Here is a 21,944-nt window from a genome sequence, read left to right on the forward strand (position 1 = left end):
ACATGTGAGACATCCAGATGGCTGACCTTCATCACCACACATCTGATATGCCCAACTTACCGCCCTTTGCTCTCATGTGTGACATTCCCAACCCACCAGCCTGCATGTGTAATACTCTCAACCTGTGCCTTCTGAGGTATGCCCAATCACTGCCTGGCTCCACCAAAGATGTGACACACATAACCTGCCATCTCTAGCATTCACAAATGTGACATACCTGTCTCAATGCCTTGTCCCCAATGTGTGATACACCCAAACAGCCACACTGCCATGCATGTAACACGCCCATCCTGCTTCTCTCCACCTCCCAAGCATGTGATAGACCCATCTCAACCAAGTGCCCTGCTCTTCCACGTGAATGACTGATGCCGTCTATGTCCCCATGGATGAAAAACCCATTCCAATTACCATCAGCATACATGACACACCCAGAGCCATTCCAGCTGTGAATCCTGCAGCCGCAGGGATCGCCTGGATATGGGTGTGTCATGCATATTCCATACAAAAGACCCCATGTACTCTGTGGCACGATGGGCCCATTTTCTGCAGCATCAACCCCCAAATTATCTGGCAGAAACCCCAAAACTCTACTGCAATGCAAATTTATTTTACTACCATGTAATACCCTTTATTCCTAGCCCCTCCCCTTCTACCCTGCCTCCCCCAGCCAGATGTACGGCTCACAGTTAAAAATACTCACTGATGTAAACATTGTTGATTATTTTCAACAGTGACTTTTTTGAAGATGTTTGTTTTCTGGGCTCTCCAAAGCAACCTGGTGTCCCCAGGCCTCAGTTCCCAGACTGTTGTCCAAGCAGTCTGGCTCAGAACCTCCTTCCAAATGTGCGCCATAGAAGAGGGGAGCTCAGTTGACTTCGGTGGTCTATGTCCTTAATTGCCCAGGCCTGTTCTCCAGACAGCCCAGGTTGGCTGCCTACACTTCCAGTTTCCCCTATTCCATGGCTGCAAATTGGATGCCAGTTCCGTCTCCATGGCATCCTGCTGCCTTGCTCCATTTAGCAGTACAGGAAAGATGTACTATATAATCCATTTAATTCACTGCTGTGGGGAAAACTGAAGAGCAAGAGAAAGCTGCAGGCAAGTCCCAGCAGGGTAGGGACACAAACAACAAAACCAAAAATGCTGGGCACCTGGCTGCAACAAAATGGCAAATTATGCGACAAAATTGCTGAATTCTGTAGCATCTTGGGAAAACAGAGTTAATGATTGCACTGAATCACTGTTCAAAGCATGCAAGAATGCCCCAGATGTCACCCCAGCACTTTTTTGGGGAGCTGGAATAGCATTCATGCTTCTGATAAATTTTAAGTAAACTAATGATTATTGGTTATTTATTTCCCTCTGTATTTTGCAGTATGGGTGGCCAGCACCTCTGTAGTGAAATTTTGCTTTCCGGCACTTCTCTTTTTAGGAATTGAACTCTGCACTGAGTTCACATGTCTCAGAGCTATCATTTCAGGCTGTCTGCAGTTTAAGGGTGTGTCAACACAGGGAAAAATAATTATAGCACTCTAGTTATACTGGTTATAGAGTAGAACTTCAGAGTTACGAACACATCAGGAATGGAGGTTGTTTGTAACTCTGAAATGTTCGTAACTCTGAATAAAAACGTTATGGCTGTTCTTTCAAAAGTTTACAGCTGAAAATTGACTTAATACAACTTTGAAACTTTACTATGTGCAAGAAAAATGCTGCTTTTAACTATCGTAATTTAAATGAAACAAGCACAGAAACAGTTTCCTTGCCTTGTTAAATCTTTATTTTAAACTCTCCCTTCATTTTTTAAATAGTTTACGTTTAACATAGTACTGTACTGTATTTCCTTTTTTTTTTTGGTCTTTGCTGCTCTCTGATTGTGTACTTCCGGTTCCAAATGAGGTGTGTGGTTGACTGGTCAGTTTGTAACTCTGGTGTTTGTATCTCTGAGGTTCTACTGTATTGGCAGTAGTATAAATTATACTGGTAAATTTCTCCATGTAGACAAGCCCTAAGGCAGGCGTCACTACATCCGTTCATGCTTGGTTCACATTTTTGAAGTTGTCTTTGCAATCCTAATGACTAAAACCATATTTGTTTTGAAATAAAAGCTGAGCTACTGGAGCAAAATTTTGTGACAAGGGATGAATTCCACAGTGGGGAAATCATGGAATACGTGGAATTTTGTCCATATGTATGAAAATTTGCTTATGAGGAGTACGACAAGGAGGAAGGAGCTCTGACTATTGGAAAGAATCTCAGTATGGTGAACACAAAGCTGCTGAGCTCCCTCTCAAGCCTGCTGGGATCCCTCAGCCTGGTCCTCTGACCTCAGGTGAGAGCCCAGGTCTGGGAGTTACTGCTGGACATCACCCACAAGCTGTGTTCTGATACTGAACTTGTGCCCATCCTTCCACCTACCTGCCTGTCTCTCTGGAATGGGAGATGTAGCCTTAAGATGGAGGTCCTTATTACCTGTTGTTTGGCTGCTGGACTTGAGGTACATTGAACTCTATCACACACATTCCTTGATTGCTGGACCGACAACTTTGTTCTGGTGCTGGGCTGGGCTGAGGTAGCCTGTCCTCAGGAGAGCGTTTCACTATCTGAGAGCTAAGCCCTTGTCTGGAGACAGTCTAAGGGTCTTTCTGCTGTTTGTCAGGATGGTAGGCCAGAGGCTCCTGTCTGTCAATCTTGTTCCCTGGCACATGGCTAGGGCCCTATCAAATTCATGGCCATGAAAAACGTGTCACGGACTGTGAAATCTGTATTTTGTGTGCTTTTACCCTATACTATATAGATTTCATGGGGGAGACCAGTTTTCTCAAATTGGGAGTCCTGACACAAAAGGGAGTTGCGGGGGTTCGTATTACACCACCCTTATTTCTGCATTGCCTTCAGAGCTGGGTGGCCAGAGAGCAGCAGCTGTTGGCTAGGTGCCCCGCTCTGAAGGCAGCACCCTGCCAACAGCAGCACAGAAGTAAGGGTGGCAATACCATACCATGTCACCCTTACTTCTGCGCTGCTGCCTTCAGAGCTGGGCGGCCAGAGAGTGGTGGCTGCTGACTGAGGGCCCAGCTCTGCAGTCAGCAGCGCAGAAGTAAGGGTGGCAAAACCACACCATGACATCCTCTTCTGTGCTGCTGCTGGCGGTGGCTCTACCTTCAGCGCTGGGCTCCCAGCCAGAAGCCACTACTGTCTAGCTGCCCAGCTCTGAAGGCCGCACCACCGCCAGCAGCAGTGCATAAATAAGGGTAGCAGTACCATACCCCCCCTACAATAACCTTGCAACCTTCCTCCCCCATCACAACTCCTTTTTAGGTCAGGTTACCTACAATTACAACACCATGAAATTTCAGATTTAAATAGCTGAAATAAGGAAATTTACAATTTTAAAAACCCTATGACTGTGAAATTGACCAAAATGGACCCTGAATTTGGTAGGGCCCTTCATATGGCAGTGGATGGAGAGACCGTGAAGAGTTCAGTCCTTGTTGCTCCTGTGCTGTTGGGCAAATTAACTCGATGGGGGTGTTGTACATTCCCTCTTGAGGAAAACAAAGCTTTTTAGGCTGATGAAGGTGAGGTCTCTCTCAGCAACTACAGGCCTGGTCCTAAGTCAAAGAAATGGGGATGATTCAAACAGAAAGCTTTATGGTAACCTTTGCTCTCTGTGCTAATGCACCAGAGAACAATGTCAGCTTTACCAATCAGGCAATCTATATAATATTATTAACTTTAATTGGACAAAAGCTAATTAATGAATAATGGACCCCACTGCACAGTGAGCATCACGGTCACCTTTCTTTTTGCTTTTTCCCTTGCTCAGCTTATGTTGATAGCAAGATGTGGTATAATGCCTGATATGTATAATGTAAGGACTGTTCCAGAACCTCTGTGTATCTGAAATAAGATTTCATAGTTGCTTTCATGAAACATCTCTTGACACTAGGATCACTAAAAATGCAAGACAGCACTTTGGTCTTGAAACACAACTTAGTCCCAAATTTAGAGGGTGTGATTAGCATGTGAGAAGGCTTCATATATAAACTCTTCTGTGTGTGTATCATTGGATGTGTTGGATTTTGATAAGAAATGTGGTGGAAAACTCCTGTCTGTACATTCTGGTACTGATGGAAATGTTGGAACAGTTAATTGGAAATACATTAATGCTTCTTTTTCTGTTCACTAAATCTTTTCAAATCTATTTGGATTGTAGTGAATGCATTTGTTTTTCACAAGTATTTGCCCAAAGGTTTATGCCAATACATTTCAGCCTATGAGTTCTTTCTTGTGAAATGTTTACCTTAACTATTCAGTTGGTCACTTAAGTAACATAGTACTATTTCTGCCTGATTGGATGATGCAATAATAAATAAGAAATAGAAGGCAAGGCAAAGGCCCCTGTTCAGTACCACCCATGCATGCCCATGCCTCTCAGCTTTGACACACCCTATTAGTCACCAGACATCCTCATTCAAAACCAGGGGTGGCCAACCTGTGGCTCCGGAGCCACATGCGGCTCTCCTGCTGATAATAGCTCACCTTAAGTGATCACTCTGGTTACAGTGTGTATGGTAACACCCATTGTTTCATGTTCTCTATGTATATAAATCTCCCCACTGTATTTTCCACTGAATGCATCCGATGAAGTGAGCTGTAGCTCATGAAAGCTTATGCTCAAATAAATTCGTTAGTCTCTAAGGTGCCACAAGTCCTCCTTTTCTTTTTGCGAATACAGACTAACACGGCTGCTACTCTGTGACCTATTACTGTGGCTCTTTGGCAATGTACATTGATAAATTCTGGCTCCTTCTCAGGCTCAGGTTGGCCACCCCTGTTCAAGCTATGACACTCAACTCAGTAACCTCCTCTCCAGTGCATGAGACACAACCAGCCTATTATTCTGTGCCCCCATATGTGACACACCATCCAACTCCCACCTCACCTGGGAGAAACCCAGCCCATTGCCCTACATTCCTTATGCCCATGATGGCAATCACACTCCCAACCCTGCTGTACGCCACTGTGTGACAGATGCTCCCAACCAATGTCCACAAGTTTATGATAGACCCTCTTCACGCAGCAACCACATGTGTGTGACAAACCTACTTCCACCTACTGTGTTGTGCTTTTTCACATGACAGGCTAGGGTTAGGAGTGTGCCAACTGCACACCAGTATGTATAACAAATCAGTGAGGAATTTGTTATACATACTTGACCCTAGGGAGGGGAGGAGCAAAAAAAATCAGTGTTAGGAGGGAATGGCAGAGGGAAATTGCACGGAAGTCTGGAGACAGGAAGGTGAATGGGGAGTTGCAGAATGGGAAGAAAGGTTGAGAGCAGGCAATTCAGTTCTATGATCTGCAACCCACGGATAGAGATTAATTTATTTGGCGCTCTCATGTACATGTGCATATGGGTAGGCTTGTCATGTGACCGTGTGTAATTACTTGGGTGGCTAGTGTGAGTATGTGTGACTATGAATACAAAAACAATCTGAGAACAGTGTAGATTTTTAGAGTACTTACTAGAGTCAAGCTTTAAACAGAAACCTAGTTTTAACCTTCACTATAGCCCCTGCTATAATCAGGGTGTATAAGAGGGCATTTGTCTGTGATTGAATGGGTGGGGGTGTGCTAGTGTGCAGGGGTGCATGATGTTGAGCATGTCAGTGCATGGGATGTTTCAGAGTAGCAGCCGTGTTAGTCTGTATTCGCAAAAAGAAAAGGAGGACTTGTGGCACCTTAGAGACTAACCAATTTATTTGAGCATAAGCTTTCGTGAGCTACAGCTTATGCTCAGATAAATTGGTTAGTCTCTAAGGTGCCACCAGTCCTCCTTTTCTTAGTGCATGGGATGTTAGTGTGCACGTGGCGATGTGACTGGGTGTGTTAGTGCGTGGGGGTGCATTGGTGTATGTGCCAGTATATTATTGTATAGGAGTGCTCACGAAGGAGTGCGTGTGAGTATATTACAGTGTGAGTATGCGTACATTAGGCTTGGTCAGTGTGAGTACGTGACTGCATTTGTGTCATTGCATGGTGTAGCAGCGTGTAAGCTGGTTGTTTATGTGCATTGTATTGTGTGTGCGCATCTAAACCCTCCATACTTCCCCCTGCACCAATAGCTGTGAAGCAGCAACGGCAGTAGCAACTCAGCTCCCTGCAGCCCGCACATCACCCAGTGCCAGCCGGCTAGAACCGGCCCCAGCAGCACGGTCTCTGCAGTCAGAGTCAGAATGGCTAAACGCCCGTTTTGCCTTCCCCCTCCCGCTGCTCTCCTCCATCTCTCCCCGGAGCTCAGTGCGTGCTGGGCAGAATCACTGAGTTAGCTCACAAAATGCCTACGCGGTACTTAGAGACGCAGGCAGGACGGGTGGGGCCGCATCGGGGCGGGGGACGAGATCGGCTGAAGCAGGGGGGAGAAGGAGGGAGGCGGAGGAGAGAGAGGAGCTGGAAAAGGTGCTGCTAATTTATATCTATTTACATTTTTTCTCTTTTTCGTGCCTGTTTCTTTCCCCTCCTGAATTCCAGAGCTGGAGACATTCAATCTGTAGAGCTGGTTGTAGCTTAACTAATGGGCTTGGGGAGGGCACCATAACCCATCTGTTAAGCATGTGAAGGGCACAGACTCCTAGGACGGAGAAGAATTGTGTGGTGTAAACTAGAAATAATGAGGTGAAACTGAACCCAGGGATAAGGTCTGTTAGATTGTGGAACAGAGTCTCCCCAGAAAAGTTCATTTGCTCATGTCATTTAAAACTAGGACTAGTGGACAAAACCCTGGAAAGTAACTGTCGTCCTGCACTGGTCCCTGGAGAAATGGGCTAGATGTGACATAACAAGACTTACCCTGTCTGATTATAGCCATTTGAGGGCTCAGGGTGTGGGGACTAGATAGCACACTTTGCTTGGCTGGTAACTTAAAAAGGCCAGAAGCTTGTGATACCATAATTTTGTGTACATTAGAAAAAGGGAAAGAGATAATCAGGCAGACAGAGTTACAAATAGACACATAGGGATAGAATTGGAGAATCATGTAGATCAACGGTTCTCAAACTATGGGGAGAGCCTCCCAAGGGAGGTGCGGGAATGTGTCAAAGGAGGCGCCAGCTGTGTGCTTTGTGTGTGTGTGTGTGTGTGTGTGTGTGTAAGAGCTCTGGCTGTCAGCCCCAGGTGGCTGGGGCTCCTGCAGAAGGGCCATGCACACCCGGGAGGCAGGGATAAAGGGAACAGCTGGAGCCCTGCCACCCAGGCTTGGGCTCTCCTTCTCCCCCACCCCATCCCTCACCAGAAGGCAGCCGAAGCTCTGGCTCTCCTTCCCCCAGTCCCCACAAATCCCACACCAGGAGAGGACGGAGCTCCAGCTGTCAACTCCAGGGTGGCAGTAGCAGTGCAGAAGTAAGGGTGGCAATGGGGTGCAAAGTCTGCTGTGAAAAGTGATACTGGTGAATATAACTTTTCACATTGCCACCCTTACTTTTGTGCTCCTGCTGGCTCAGCGCTGCCTTCAGAGTTGGGTGGTCAGCTAGCAGCTGCTGCTCTGCATTCTGCCTTCAGAGCTGGGTGGCAGTATATGTACTTGAGGAGGGGGTGGGGGAATGACTACAGATACAAAGAAGGGGGACCCAATCACATACATTTGATAACCACTGACATAGATTGATCTCAAGTCCACTGCTTAACCAGCCAGTAATCAGTCCCATGAGGAGGAACAGTGCAGCTGCTGCTAAAATGGCACTGCAGGGAAAGGAAATAATACTGGGGAGTTAGAGAGATGGGAGGAATATGGTGGCCTTTGAGAGCAAGTTTAATTTAGGGGGCACAGAAATGGGCTGCGATTGATGGTGGCAGTTTGAGGTGTTCAGCAGCACTTTGAGAGGATTTTTTTGATGAGACCCCAAGATGTAGAAGGTGGACGATGGGATGGGCTTCTATGTATCCTCTATCATCCACCTTGTCCTTTTCTTTTCAATTTTCTGCATCCCCATCTCTCTCCCTCTTTTTCTGTCTCTCCATGTCTTTCTCATTTTCTTTTTCTCTATCATTCTTTCCTTCAGGCCTCTCTCCCCCCTTGCATCTTTCTGGCCCTCTCTCTTCTCTAATTCCTTCTCTCACTTTCTGTTTCTTTCTACTTTTTTCTTTCTCTGTTTCAGCCTTGGGAAAGTTCCTTCTTTCTGTCTCTCCCTCTCTTGTTCTTGCCATCTATTCTCTTTTCTCTGTTTGACTGTCTTGTTCTGGGCCTCCATCTCTTTCCCACATTGTCCTTCGCTGAATGTTGATGGTATTTCAAGGGTTGGTGGGCATGGTTTGATGAAGGTGCAGAGTGCTGTGTCTTAGGGGCAGGACCGGAAAAGGGATGATAAACATTTGCCCTATGAGCCAAAGGGCTTTATAGAGCATGTTAAAGAGCCCCTGGGGTTATCCCAGTTCCCATGATGTTTTACATCTGGTATGACAATTGCACTAGATGATGAGTTCGATGGGGGTGAGGAGCTTTTGAGACTAAACTCGTTGCAGGGAGTGATCACTCCATCAGATTCTCTTTAAACTGTCTCCTGGTTATATGTTCAGTGCCCTTTGCCTGCACTAAACAGATGGAGCAGATTGTCAGGACCAGGGGGGTGTCTCTAGGATCTTCTATTCCCTGTGGGGGGAGCATTACACAAGCAATTATTAGGAGGTTGATTGGGGTGTGGCGTGACTCTGCTCCCGTTTCTTCTGCTGCAGCCAGTGAAGGTATGGAGGAGAAAGAGATGCTTTGCAGAGTGGGCAGAAGTAGGTCACTGCAGCTGGCAGCTGTAGTTGGTGCAGTGTGATGTCGGCAAAGGATGGTGGTGGGAGGGGGGAATGGCCAGAGCGGGGAGTGTGTGAGAAGCATCTGAAACATAGGAAAGGGAATTGTGTGGGAGTCACTGGGAGGAGTTGCAGGGGCCAGGCAGCCTCCTGCAGGCTGATTGCATGAATACCAGACACACCCTCAATCTCCTTACAGTCCTTCCCCCCACCATCTGTATCTCCCATGCATGCCTGTGTGAGATCTTCTCATGTGTCTCCGACAGAAAGAAAGTAGAAGAGATTCCGGGCTTGTTTCTCCACTGCTTTGAACTCGGGGTTGTCATTTTTATCTGGGCAAAATGGTGTGTGTGTAAGATGTCACATGGTGTAGGCAGTGGAGAATCAAGCCTGAGGGGAGAGAAAGAAATTGATGGAAGAAATGAGAATAAGATGAAGGGATAGAAAAGGATGGATGAAATAAATGACAGAGAGGCTGATGAAGAAAGGATGATGAAAGAATGTAGTGCAAGATGTTAAAAGAAGGGGAAAGGAAGCAGCCAGAAAGAAATCTGGACAGGGAGTAAGAAACAGATGGAGAAAATAGAGAAAAGAACAGAGGCAGAAAGGAAAGAAAGGAAAAGGGAGGAAGGGAAATGTGCTAGGCAAAAATTATCCATGCTATATTCATTGTAATTGCTACTGTGTATGTGTGGGTGGGGGGGTCATCTTCTATTTATAAATGCATCCAGCAAAGGGAGCATGTTCTTGTTGCCTCTGCCAGAATTCATGAGGGCATAAACTTTTTCAGCCAACTCTTCCCCCATCATCCCCACCCGCTTCAAAGAACGTCAGTAGTTCCGGCCTTACCAGCTCCACAAGGTGTTGCAGTCCTGGGAACCCGACCCAAAACTCTTCCAGTGCCCCCTCAATCCTGACCCATAGCACCCCTTGCTAGTCCAGTCCTGCCTCAAGCTACCAGTTCCTCCTATGCACCTCACTCTTTACCTGCAGCGCCTCCTGTTATTCCATCATGCTTCCTCTTACCCCACCCCCAGCAGCTCAGCTCTTTCATCTTGGTTTTAACCCGCAGCACCTCCTGCTATTCCTACACTGAGACCTATGCATAGCTCTACTGATGCACCTTGACTCTGGCCAAAGATCATATTGTCATCTTCCTCTTGAGTACAGTGAAAATATGTTTAATATACTTTTCAGTTTGCATCATTTGACCTTTTGTATGTTTCTACATTTGTGCCATAGCCCTGCCTGCTATAGTTTCAGCAAGAGAAATAGAGAGAGCTCTAGTGCTATTGTGTATTGTTATATGGTTATTGTACCACATAAGAATGCATTCATTTCTCTCTCAGCCATTCTCCTATTGCTCTTGTGGCAGCCTCCATCTGCTGCCAGAGCTCATTCTGCCTTGTGCCTCTTTTGGCTCTATCTTTCAGACCTCTGCTCTCCAAGATGCTCAGCCAAAGTCAGAATGGTGCAGTAGTCTGCAGACGCACAACACACACCCTCCCAGACATCTCCACCCCCTCTCCTCTTGTGCTCAGTCCCCACTCTCTCCTTCCTGCCCTGACGCTGGCAGTGTGACTACTCCTCCCTTGCCTGCAGTGATCCCAGCCCTTACTGCAGTGCAATCCATCACTCCTGGCCAAAGTCTGTGTGCGAGTGGAGGGGGAGATCCTGACTCTGAATGGGATTGTGGGTGGGCATGGAATGTAAGTCTCCTTTGCTAAAAAGGGAGAAAGGGCTCTCGGAATACAGACCCTTCTAGAACAGAAACCTCCTGCCCCATTCCTAGATACTTTATTTTCAAAGAAACACAGGAACTGACTGACTAAATAATGTCTCTGCCAACATTCCAGTGAAAGTGACAGAAAGGAAACCAAGGATACGGCGAGAGAGGTACAAAAAGATACATACAGCAAGAGAAACCATAAGAAAGAGCACAGAAAAGAGAGAAAGGGCTGGGGAAGAGGAACAGAGGAAGAAAAAACAGGGAGAGAGAAAAGACAGGTACAGAACAAAACGATAAAAAAACCACACAGGAAGAAACAAAGAAAGAGTGAAGGACACAAGTGACAGAAGGAAAGAGGGAGCTGAAGAGTGATCTATAGATAAAGGAGAGGGGAATAGATTGATGAGAGGAGATCATTTGAATTTAAGTGTTTTTATTAAGCAAAACAAACATATTCTGAAGTGAATGTAAATATTTTCCACAGCCACATTTAGATGGGATTAACACACCTTTTAATTCTAAATGAAGGAACAACTACAGATGAGGATATTATTAGTGGACAATAAAAATGATCTTTTCTACAAAGTGCCCCCTCTCCCTCTCCTCCTCACTCTTGTGAGCTACTGGGGCACTTCAAAGATAGCTGCAGAGTTAGATAAAAGAGATGAATGATTAAAACATCAGTGAAGTCTACATTTAGGCCTTGACAACACTGGAATTGTAGCCATCTGGGAGCTGCACCAGTGCAAACATCTAATGTCAACATGGTTTATGCTGGTGCAGATCATTCTGCACTGCTGCAACTTACCCTAGTTCAAAACTGAGGTAAATTACTCCATAGCAACCCCTATATGTGTGTGTATATATGTTTTACACCAGTACAGCTCCAGGAAGTGGCAATTCTAAAAGATGCTATACACTGAGTAGGAACATGCATGGGATTGGGGTTGGAAAGGAAGTCCTCCTTTGGGCAGAAGAAGCTCCCAGGAAGAAAGAAGGAGGAAGCCCTCAAGCAGGGAGCTAGGGAGGAAAGGAAACACTGGAACAACTTCTTCCTATCTCACTGAGGGGGTTGGGGGGAGGTAATATGTCTGAGCTCTGAGAATTTCAACACACTTGGCCAAACCTGGGGGCTTTGCATCCCATGTGACAAAGAAGGATGCTTGGCTATGGTATGTGGAGCTGCAAGAGTGAGGAGCTGAATGCATATTGGCTGAACACTCTCAGCCTCCCTTGTGGGCTCCCAGAAGGGTTCTCCAGCCCGTCAGAACTGGTCTTGATGAAGCAGAGGTCCTGGTGGAGAGAGTTCTACATCCTCAAGGCCATCACAGTAAAGGCACAATCACCTGCGAAATAGAAAAGGATCAGGACCAAACTCCCCTGAACTTTGGAGATGTGAATTTCATAGCTGTCCCCATCTTTAGACTGGGGTGAACACAAGCCCCGATCTAAATACCCCAAATTTAGGAGAAGATTGGATCTGGCTTTGAACTCTGTGGCTTAGGTCCATCTCTACTTCCAGCACAGGGCACAATAGGGGAATGACTCAAAAGATGGTGTCAGAGCTCAAGTAATAATCGATCCTATAAGAAACTTTCTGGCTCCCAGGAATATTCCCCTTGCCTACCCTGACTCAAATGAACACACAGTGTTACATTCAAATATGTTACAGAAACTCATTAATTTCTCATTGCTGAGACATAGTAACCAGGCATTAAGTTACAAGTATATGTGAAGGCCAGGGAGATGCAGAGATAGAGAGAATGAAATTAGCTGAAACTGATGGCTTCCCAAATGCATTACAGACTTTATACTCAGAGATCATTCGCCCGCTCACTGAAAAGCGGTGATCTCTGGGGTGGAAAGCATCATGAGAGTTTGAATTGCCCCAGGGCAGTTGGTTTTGTTTTGCAATGAAAATATTACATTGCCTGCATGACAACTTCCCTAGCAACATGTTGTGACGTTAGAGTCAGTACTGACTCAAGAGGAAAGAACACCCCTTGCTGAGCCATTCACACTACTCCTTGACACGTGGAACCCCATCAAACCACACTAAAGCTTTGGGGATCTGAACACCCCTATGACTCAGAGGGGAGAGTTTCCCTGTGGCACAGCACCCCCTAGCATTATATTGGGTCACTGGGGTTGGCACTTTTCCCTTGAGTCACCCATATCATGACATGCATCCACCAAGGTTAACTTGGAGGTCCCCCAGATCTACTTTGCTGGGGTAAGATGCCTGCAGCCAAGTGAGAGAAAGAGGGGAGATAGGCAGAAATAGAGGGAGATTTTTGAGTTTCCTGGAGGTGATCAGATCTCCTGAAATATCAAGTTTCATGGGGAAGGACTGTGGAGAAAAATCACAAATTCTTCTTCCCCCAAAACCTCCCAACTAAAGAGGTGCAGAACCAGATCACTCAGAAGCAGAGCGAGATTTAAAGGAAGAGCCATAAAAAATTAAATTGACTAGGGACCCTAGCTCTGAAGGTATATGAAATGTAATCATAGTGAACTAGGATATGTGGAGTGCTGTAGCTCCCTCCAGTGTCCACTAAGTGCAAGGGCACCATCCTCTATACTTTTTTCATTTACAGTTGTCCTATTTATAAAATAATGAATTGCCTCCAAGAATATTCACAATAAATAGCAATAAATTCATTGGCATTGAAGGCTAAACCAATGCTAACTAATATCACAAAGTCATTCTCCATCAACCCCCAAGCTTCCAACTCCCCTGGGTAAGCAAATGAGCCTTGCAGCCTGCCCAGAAATACAAAAACCTCAGGCCCTGTTGGACCAAGTTGGAGGGGAAAGGAGAGGGTGTGTGTGAAGGAAACTGAATCCAAGTTGATGACCCCTCACTAAGAACAGCCTGCCCATAGCTCCCCAGAGGTTTAAAACTGAGGGTTATTAACCCAAGTGCAATGTCTGATTTCGGCTGTTGAGGAGAACACAATGAGAAGGTAGGTGGTTTCTGAGTTATAAGAGACTCAAACCACAAAAAGATTTAGAGATCAAAACCAACCACTTTGAATTTTTTTATGTGGCACACAGGTGTAATATGGTCCCTATGGGAAACACGTTCTGTGCTATCTGAAGTTTCTAAATGCTTTTCAGGAACTCAATCTGCAGAGCACATTACAGTGATTCAACCTAGAGAGCAAAGGCCTGAATTACTGAAATGAGGTCCAGCTTCAAGAGAAAAAGTTTCCACCTCCTAGACAAGCACAGGTGGACAGAAGCACTCAGGGACATCACTGCTGGCTTGAGATCTAGAAACAGCAAAGGCTCCAAGAGTCTTTTTACCCAGGTGCCAGGTATCACCTCCACTATTTCTCTTTGTTGCTTCATCACCTTATTGGCATCTCCTCTCTCTTGTCTGGATTGAGTTGATGCTAACTAGCCCTCATCTAAACCCCAGTCTTGGCCATATGTAAAGAATTGCATTGGCTGGCGCCAGTGGAACAGATTGATAGCAGTGTAGCCCAGAATGCCTCATTAGCTCCCCTAATGACTGCAGGACTCCTGTAATTCCTCCCACCTTCTGCCCTCCTTTCACTGCCTCCTGGGACCAGTTGTCCCCTTCCCAGCTCTTTGGAAGAGCTGGAAGTGGGAAGGACCAGCTAGCCACTGACTTAATTTTTCATCCCCAGTGGCGGCTTGTCCGAAGGCTCTCTAAGGGTGGAAAGTGCTGGCTCACCCACTGCAGAAGCTCTGCACCAGTAGGGGAAGGTAGTGCCCCACCAGGCCTGGTGTGGTAACTAGGACACATTGAGGATTTCCCTAGGACATGTGCACTATGAATTATTGGGTTAGCATGCAGTTTCTAGAGAACCAGTGAGGGTTACAACTCTATGCCTCATGGGGCACTGCCTTCCCCTACAAGGTTTCCATCTCCTGCTGCCTTATTAGTGAGGGACCTTGGGCTACTTCCTACCCTTCCTTCCTTGGGATTGGCTACAGGACTGTGACTATGCCTGGCAGCTCCCTTGAACCCAGGAGATGGGGGATGATTGGCCAGCTAATGCCTCCCAAGATCAAAGGAAGGAGCTGTGAGGTACAGGAGGCAGTAATAGGGGAAGAAGGTCACTGAGCACCATCTCCAAGTGAGCAACAATAAATAGGGAGGCCTCAGGTCCTGTTAGGGGAAGAGGTAGGGAAGCTGGCCAGCTGAGAGTGGAGAGGGAGGATATTCCAGTGGGGGGAGGGGAGGTCATGGCTTTGCTCCCTCAGGCTCACAAAACATTTTGAAAATTTTAAGGCAAGGCTGTTTAAGTGGGTTCAAGTTATGATATGAATGATCACACAACTCTTTCTTCCCCTTTCTTTTTCTGTCCCTCCTATCTGTCCCTCCACCCTTTTTTCTTTACCTTCACCATCTACCTAATAGCAGCCAAAATGGCAAATGCAATGCAGAAATTGCTCCTCATTCCTCCTGTAGATTCTGATTCCTGCCGTCTCTCCCCACCACACACAGTCCAGTTCCCTAGGGTGAGCCCCCTCCTATAGCCCATTTTGCCAAAGCAGCTAGTGAAGGGAGGATGCTTAGCTTTCTAACTCCTGGCTCATGGACACGGGGTGATGTCATCACTCTCTCTGCCAGCTGATTCGCTGGTTGCCAGGCACTCCATCTGTCAGCTTTCCATGAAAATCATGCATCTTAGTTCTGGGCTTTTTCTCTCCTCTCCTTTGTTTATCTGATCCTGCTTTCTCTGTTCCTGGGACATTTTTGTGCTCTCTTCTTGAAACACATATGTGGCCATCTAGGACTTCATGGTTGTCATCTTGCTCCACGCGGAACATCACAGCAGCAGCAGTGATGGAACTGCATTCCTCCTGCTCCAAAAGCCCAGGAACCACTTAAGTTAAAGGAGTCTCCCCATTAGCTGTTACCAGTATAGGGTGTATGACACAAAGTGCAGGAGTCCTGTTTTCAGTAGAGGTCAGTGGTACATGTATAAGGCATCTGGTTTTAGGTTTTAATAGATAAACATTGGTAGTCCCCCCCAAAAAATTATAAATTTGAGTTTACCCAATAAAAACTGGAAATGGTTACTCAGTTCATGTTGACTTCACCCTTTTCCCAGTGTAATTTGTGTATAAAGATGATATCCCTGTTCCCTGGCTTGTATCTAAAGGCTTGTCTACATGGAGCAGTAAAGCAGACTATGCAGGGATCTAATTTCTAAAATGCACTAACATGTTGCACATTAGTTGGGCCATGTAGACCCTTCTTGGTGCACACTAGAATTTCCTAGTGTGCTTTAATGTAGTGCTATTTCAAACAATATTATGTGTATATACCAAGGGAAAGTTCAGAAAAACTGTGATTTTTGGACATCTATATAGAACTCAAAAATAGTTACAAAATAAATCCTGAAAATGAAATTAATAAACCCCCTAAAGCAGAAGCCCTATGTACATACATCTAGCCAGTTAATTTATATGATTTCCCTACTCATTGTTCTTGTACTCAATTATGTTCTTTAAATGATCCTGAATTCCTCTTGTTACAGCACAGCGATGGAGCCAGGACTCAGAACCAGGATATATATCTGGAATTCGAAAGTCCTGTGGGATATTAGTGGAAAATAAACTTTAAATATAATTCCTTCTCAAACTGTAACAAATTGCATTAAAGAATGATACACTCAGGTCCCCAAATATTTCTGGAAATGGAAACAAGTGTTACATTTGGGGATATTCAGGGATGGAAAGAAAGGAGAAAGGAAAAGGAGGGAGATATATGAAAAAAGTACCTAGAAAGAGTTACAGAGGGAAGGAGAGAGAAATGTAGTAAGAAAAAGATACAATGGGAGATTAACAGAGGAGGTAGGTTGTGGGGTGGGAGAGCGGGAGGGGGGTAGAAATCAGATGCCTTATACATGTACCATTGACCTCTACTGAAAACAGGACTCTTGCACTTGGTGTCATACACCCTATACTGGTAACAGCTAATGGGGAGAGAGACTTTTTGACTTTTAAAACACTTTTAGTAATATCAGTGCAGAAACACAGCAAAAACAAAAATACAAATTCAAAAACAGTTGCCAAGCCCTGAACAGTACAAAGTGCAATTCCAATAGTCTAACTTATAAGCTAATATATTATATATTATAAACTAAAAACTTATATGCTATTTGGATCAATTTATTCAGTCAAATAGCTTATAAAAGTGTATAATATCTAAACTCCAGAAGAGGACGTAAAACCACTAAAAATCTAAAAAAAAAAAAAAAACAAAAAAAACCCCACCAAAACAAAAAAGAACATCGGCAATCCCAGTACCAAATAATTTACATCTACTTTTTTAAATGGCCATCTTTGCTTGACCCAAAATAAACTTTGCAAGGCATATCATAGATCTATTTGTGAACCTAAACTTAGCAGTCAAAATAAATACAGTAGGAGAAAAATCAAGGGACAATAAACAAAAAATACCCTGAAGTAAAACAAATAATGGCTGTAACCTGGACCAAATAAGACATGTACGAAAAATAGTCTCCTCTGTGTCACAAAAAGAACATGGACACTGACACCTGTGGAGTCAAAAGTTGCACAAACACATTCGTGGCAATAGCCCCGGGAAGAATTCTCCATTGGAGATCACCTATCTTCTTTGTGATTAGAGGCTTGTTTACAGTTCACCAGAATGGATGGGTGGAATCCACCACCAGAAATTGTTTTCCCCCATACTGTATCAGGATCAACAACAAGCATTCAAAAATGACATATCTTTACCACAAGCATAAACAGTGACTTATGGCCTAAAATATTATAAATAAGTTCAGAAGACCCATTGAAGGCAAGCAAGCTGCTAGGCTTGTCAACATCCCAATCCACAGCAGGATCAACAGGGAGGAAAATAGAAGCATTAGTATAATCAGGACTGGTTCCCTCAAGGAGGCAACTGTCCAAACTGGCAATATTACCCCTAGGAAGTGCTGATTCCACCTCTGATAAAAACCAAGAAACCCAGCAAACGGAATGAAAAGCAGGCTTGACAGCCAACATATCAGCTGAGACCCACGTAAAATGGTAAGACTAATTACATTAACCAGTTTTGTTATACCTGCTACAATAAGGGAAGAGACAAGACTCCTAGAAACAAGACTAGGAATGTGCATGGCAGGGTTATAAACAAGGAGTTTAGCAAGCAGTCCTGGGAACTCCAGCTGCCTGTCCTGTTGCCTCAGCTTAAAAATAAAACACTCTAAATTGAGGCACCAGGGTTCGAAAAAATGTTCCAGATCAGAACCCAAACCCCCTATAGACCAAAGAAAAGCAAAGGCCAGTTGCTTCCAAGAAATGGGCTTATCCTCAAACAACAGCTGTTACAGAGACTGTAACTGAAAAATAGTGACTCTGCTCAAAGGATCAATGAGACCTTGACCCCCTGGCACACAGGCAGACACAAACCATTCTGCCTCAGCCAATGATGGCCATCCTAGCAAAAGTGCAAAAGAACCGTCTGAACTTTTTCTTAAAAGCATGGAAGAGGATCCAAAACAATACATTTGTGCCACAACATGGAGGCTAATAAATTATTGACTAACGTCTGCCCTCAGAAGGAAAGTTGAGGCAAACATCTTCACTTTTGCAAGTTCCTCTCCAGCTTTTTCATAACTCCCTGCTATTTCCCACCCAAATCATCATCAAGTCCCAGCAAAATATCAAATGCATTAAAGCCAGTTTGGCTCTACAGTAGTGCCCCCGGAAAAACTGGAAGGTTGGAGATTACCCAAATCCCCAGAAGCAGTGTGTCACTCTTCCAATTTACGTGAGCCAAGGAAGCCTGCTCAAAAGAATGCTGATGTTCAGTCAAAACCTGCACAACCATCAATCAGCCTTCATGTTGCCCACAGAGAGGCAGGCAGCCCCTGTACCTGCAGTGAAACCATGACCCAGAAAAGCATCCCCTCTCCAATCAGCCGGCCCATCAGTTTGGTTGCCAGCCTCTGTGTGGGTCTCTTGAAAAAATAAAAAAAAGTGTCCACCTTTTTCTGGGACAGATACTCATAAAGAGCCAAACTTTTGTAATGTCCCTCCACCCATTCACATCAGAGAGCCACATACAAATGTATCCATTAGACCAGTACTCATTAGAAAAAAATAAGAAAAAGGCAGAAACAAAAAACCCCTCCTCCCTCCCAAATCTCAAACAAAACCACCATATTTTCCTATATCCATTAATCCCCAACATTTCCAAAGAGACATGCACTTTGATCATCAGGTTTTTTCAATCTGTAGCACTTCTGTTTGTCAAACTCAGACAGAGACACATCTCATAGCATACTGAGCAGGCAACACAATGAGACTAAGCTCAGGAAATCAATTTCCCCTTAGCCACAGCCAGAAACCTACCAATAGCATCCAGGGTATATCCCCCATGAGGCATTCAGGGCTCAGGAATCTGAGGTCATTGAGCCTGAGAATGTGTGGGACGGAGTCACTGCTGACCTCAAGGGTTTGGAATGTGTGTGTGTGTGTGTGTGGGGGGTGATGTCACAGAAACAGGAGGAGCTCCTGGATCAAGGGGGCAAAACTAATGCCTAAGAATTCTCCATGTCCCCAACCTCAGCAGCATCCTGAGCAGTGTGCTCCCTACCCTGCCCAAACTAGCCCGCTTCGCTGTACCCTCAGAAACTGGAGCTCCCTTCACAGTCAATGGCCATTTTTTGCTTTGGGGCTTTGCCAGCAAGTCAGACGCCACAGCCCAGGCTGTGGATTCCATAGCCTCTATTACGCAGTCAGGCTCAGGCTGGGAGGCCACTGAGTCAGGAGCCACAAACCCAGTAATGCCATCTCTCCCAGGTTGTAAAGGGGCACTAATGCCCCAGACCCAACATCCCAGAGACATCTAGAGCCTGTTGGGACCCAATCCCTGCCACAGCCACCCCACTCTGTGCTTCACTCTCCGAAACCCCACATTTCCAGGCACAGGGTCAGCATTCCTAGGGGCAGCCTGCTTCTTCTTGGGGCACTGATTAACCAAATGTGTCAGACTCTGCTGGGAGGTTCAGTGTGTGAGCCCCAGCGGTATTGCCTAGCAGCAAGAGCCTGTGGGTCCAGCAGTGGGGGAACCTGGGCCTTCCCTGCTCCACCAGGTTCCAACCCAGGGCCCTGTGGCTAGCCATTCAGACATGTGGCCTGGAGGATGGATGCCACCAAGCCCGCTCCCTGGGTCACTTCCTATCGCATTCTCAGCCCTCTCCACAGCCTCAACAAGGGTTGGCTTCTGAACTCATGGAGAGGAGGGTGGTTCTCACTGACTGATCCAGAGGCTCTTCTCCTTCAGTTGCAGCCCTCCTCGCATATTCCCTGTCTCCACAGCGGTTTTTGATGGCCCTTTCCACAGGATCTGGTGTAGACAGTGTGCTGCTCCAGCAGCCTATCAGCGTAGGACTGCTCCCTTGCTCTGCTCACCCTGACTGAGCTGGGCCGTTCCCTTTTGAGCTCTGCCTCCACCTGTGAGCATGCCCAGCAGGTACAGATGGGCATGACTTCCTGGGACCAGTGCTGCTTGTTAACCCTTGGCTCCCCATTGTAGGGCTTATATATCCCATCACACTCAGGCTAAGACTGGAAGATGAATCTTCCTCCTACCACCTCCCCTCCATCCCAAAAAAAGAAATCAGCATTTGTGTGTGCCTGTTGATGATGAAGTACCTGGAAGTCATAGGGCTCCAGGAAGAGGTACCACCTCATGATCTAGGTGTTGGTATCCTTCAAGGAGTTTATCCAATGGAGACAGGGCATGGTCTATGATGAGTAGGAAGGAGTTCCCTAGGAGACAGACTCAGACTTTAAGATCAGAAGGGACCATCATGATCATCTAGTCGAGTGGTTTTCAATCTGTGATTCATGCACCCACAGGAAGTGGGATCCCAGACTATGTGTAAGGGGTCTGTGAAAGGTTGTCATTACCATACATCAGTGGTTTTCAGCCTGTGGTCTGCAGATCCCTGGGGGTCCACAGACTATGGCTAAGATTTTCAAAGGGGTCCATACCTAAGATCCTTGTAAGGTGCGTGGCCACGCAGCAGCCTATTTAGCATCGTGCAGGCACTCAGGGAACCCGCCCAGCTGGGACCTGCCGCAACCGGTCCGAATCCAGCCCCAGCCCCAAACTAGCCCCCAACCTGCCATAGCTGGGGCAAGGGCACCCGGCCCCCGGCCCCAACTCAGCCACGGACCTGCCGGGGGAGGGGCGCCCCTGCCCCTGCCCAAACCCACAACCCAGACCTGGCCCGGACCTGCTGCGGCCAGGGTCCCCTCCCCTGGCCCAAATCCAGCCCTGACCCCAGCTATGTCACACATCACCTCCATATTGGTGCACATAACAAAATTCATTCAGCATGTGTGGGAAAAATTAGAGGGAACACTGGCATACCTCCATTTGAAATTTTTTAGGAGTCCGCAAATAATAAAAGGTTGAAAACCACTGATCTAGCCTAATCTTCTGCACATTGCAGGCCACAGAACCTCATCCACCCATTCCTGTAATAGACCCCTAACCTCTGGCTGAGTTACTGAAGTCACAGAATCACAGAAATGTAGGGCTGGAAGGAACCTCAAGAGGTCATCTAGTCCAGCCCCCTGATCTGAGGCAGGACCAAGTCTACTGAGACCATCCCTGACAGGCGTTTGTCCCTCCTGTTCTTAAAAACCTCCAGTGACAGGGATTCCACAACCTCCCTTGGAAGCCTATTCCAGTGCTTACCTATCCTTACTGTTAGAAAGCTTTTCCTAATTCCCTACCTGCAGATTAAGCCCAATACTTCTTGTCTTACTTTCACTGGAGATGAAGAACAATTGATCACCATCCTCTTTATAACAGCCCTTAACATATTTGAATACTTATGAGGTCTCCCCTCAGTTTTCTTTTCTCAGGGACTAAAAATGCCCAGTTTTTTTTAAACTTTTCCTTATAGGTCAGGTTTTCTAAACATTTTTTCAGTTTTGTTGCTCTCTCCAGTTTGTCCACATCTTTCCTAAAGTGTGGTGCTCAGAATTGGACATAGCACTCCAGCTGAGGCCTCCCCAAGTCCTCAAATCATCATTAGGGCTACGATTTTGTCACAGTGGTCATGGAAGTCATGGAATCTGTAACTTCTACAGACCTCCATGACTTGAGCCTCCAGCGCCTGGCAGCTGTAGGGAACTGCGGGGGCCAAGCTCGCAGCTGCCAGCTGGGGCAGGGGTGCCCCAGAGCTCCCATGCCGTGGGGAGACCCCAAGCTCCTGGCCACCACAGGCAGTGGGCCCCCCCGTGAGCTCCCGGCTACCATAGAGGTGCTTTGCAGCTCCTGGCTTCTGCGGAAGCCCTGGAGCACAGAGCTGCCATGGACGGCTGGGGTGCCGCAGAGCATGAAGCCGCCATGTGCAGCTGGGGTGCCCTGGAGCTCTGAGCCACT

At 46.2% G+C, this 21,944-nt stretch overlaps 1 protein-coding gene across 2 annotated transcripts in view; it reads left to right on the forward strand.

The window, feature by feature from the left end:
• The first annotated feature begins 1,058 nt into the window (after positions 1–1,058).
• Positions 1,059–21,944, forward strand: part of MFAP5 (microfibril associated protein 5) — a 48,854-nt gene continuing 27,968 nt past the window's right edge. The window contains exon 1 of one of the 2 annotated variants that reach the window (XM_074935146.1): positions 1,059–1,098. The gene's annotated coding sequence lies outside the window, so the exon portion shown is untranslated. Of the gene's footprint in view, positions 1,099–6,384; positions 6,463–21,944 lie in introns of those variants that run through there. The other variant, XM_074935137.1, reaches the window with a different exon arrangement.

The sequence above is a fragment of the Natator depressus genome, chromosome 1 (genome assembly GCF_965152275.1).
Source record: "Natator depressus isolate rNatDep1 chromosome 1, rNatDep2.hap1, whole genome shotgun sequence".
NCBI lineage: Eukaryota > Metazoa > Chordata > Testudines > Cheloniidae > Natator > Natator depressus.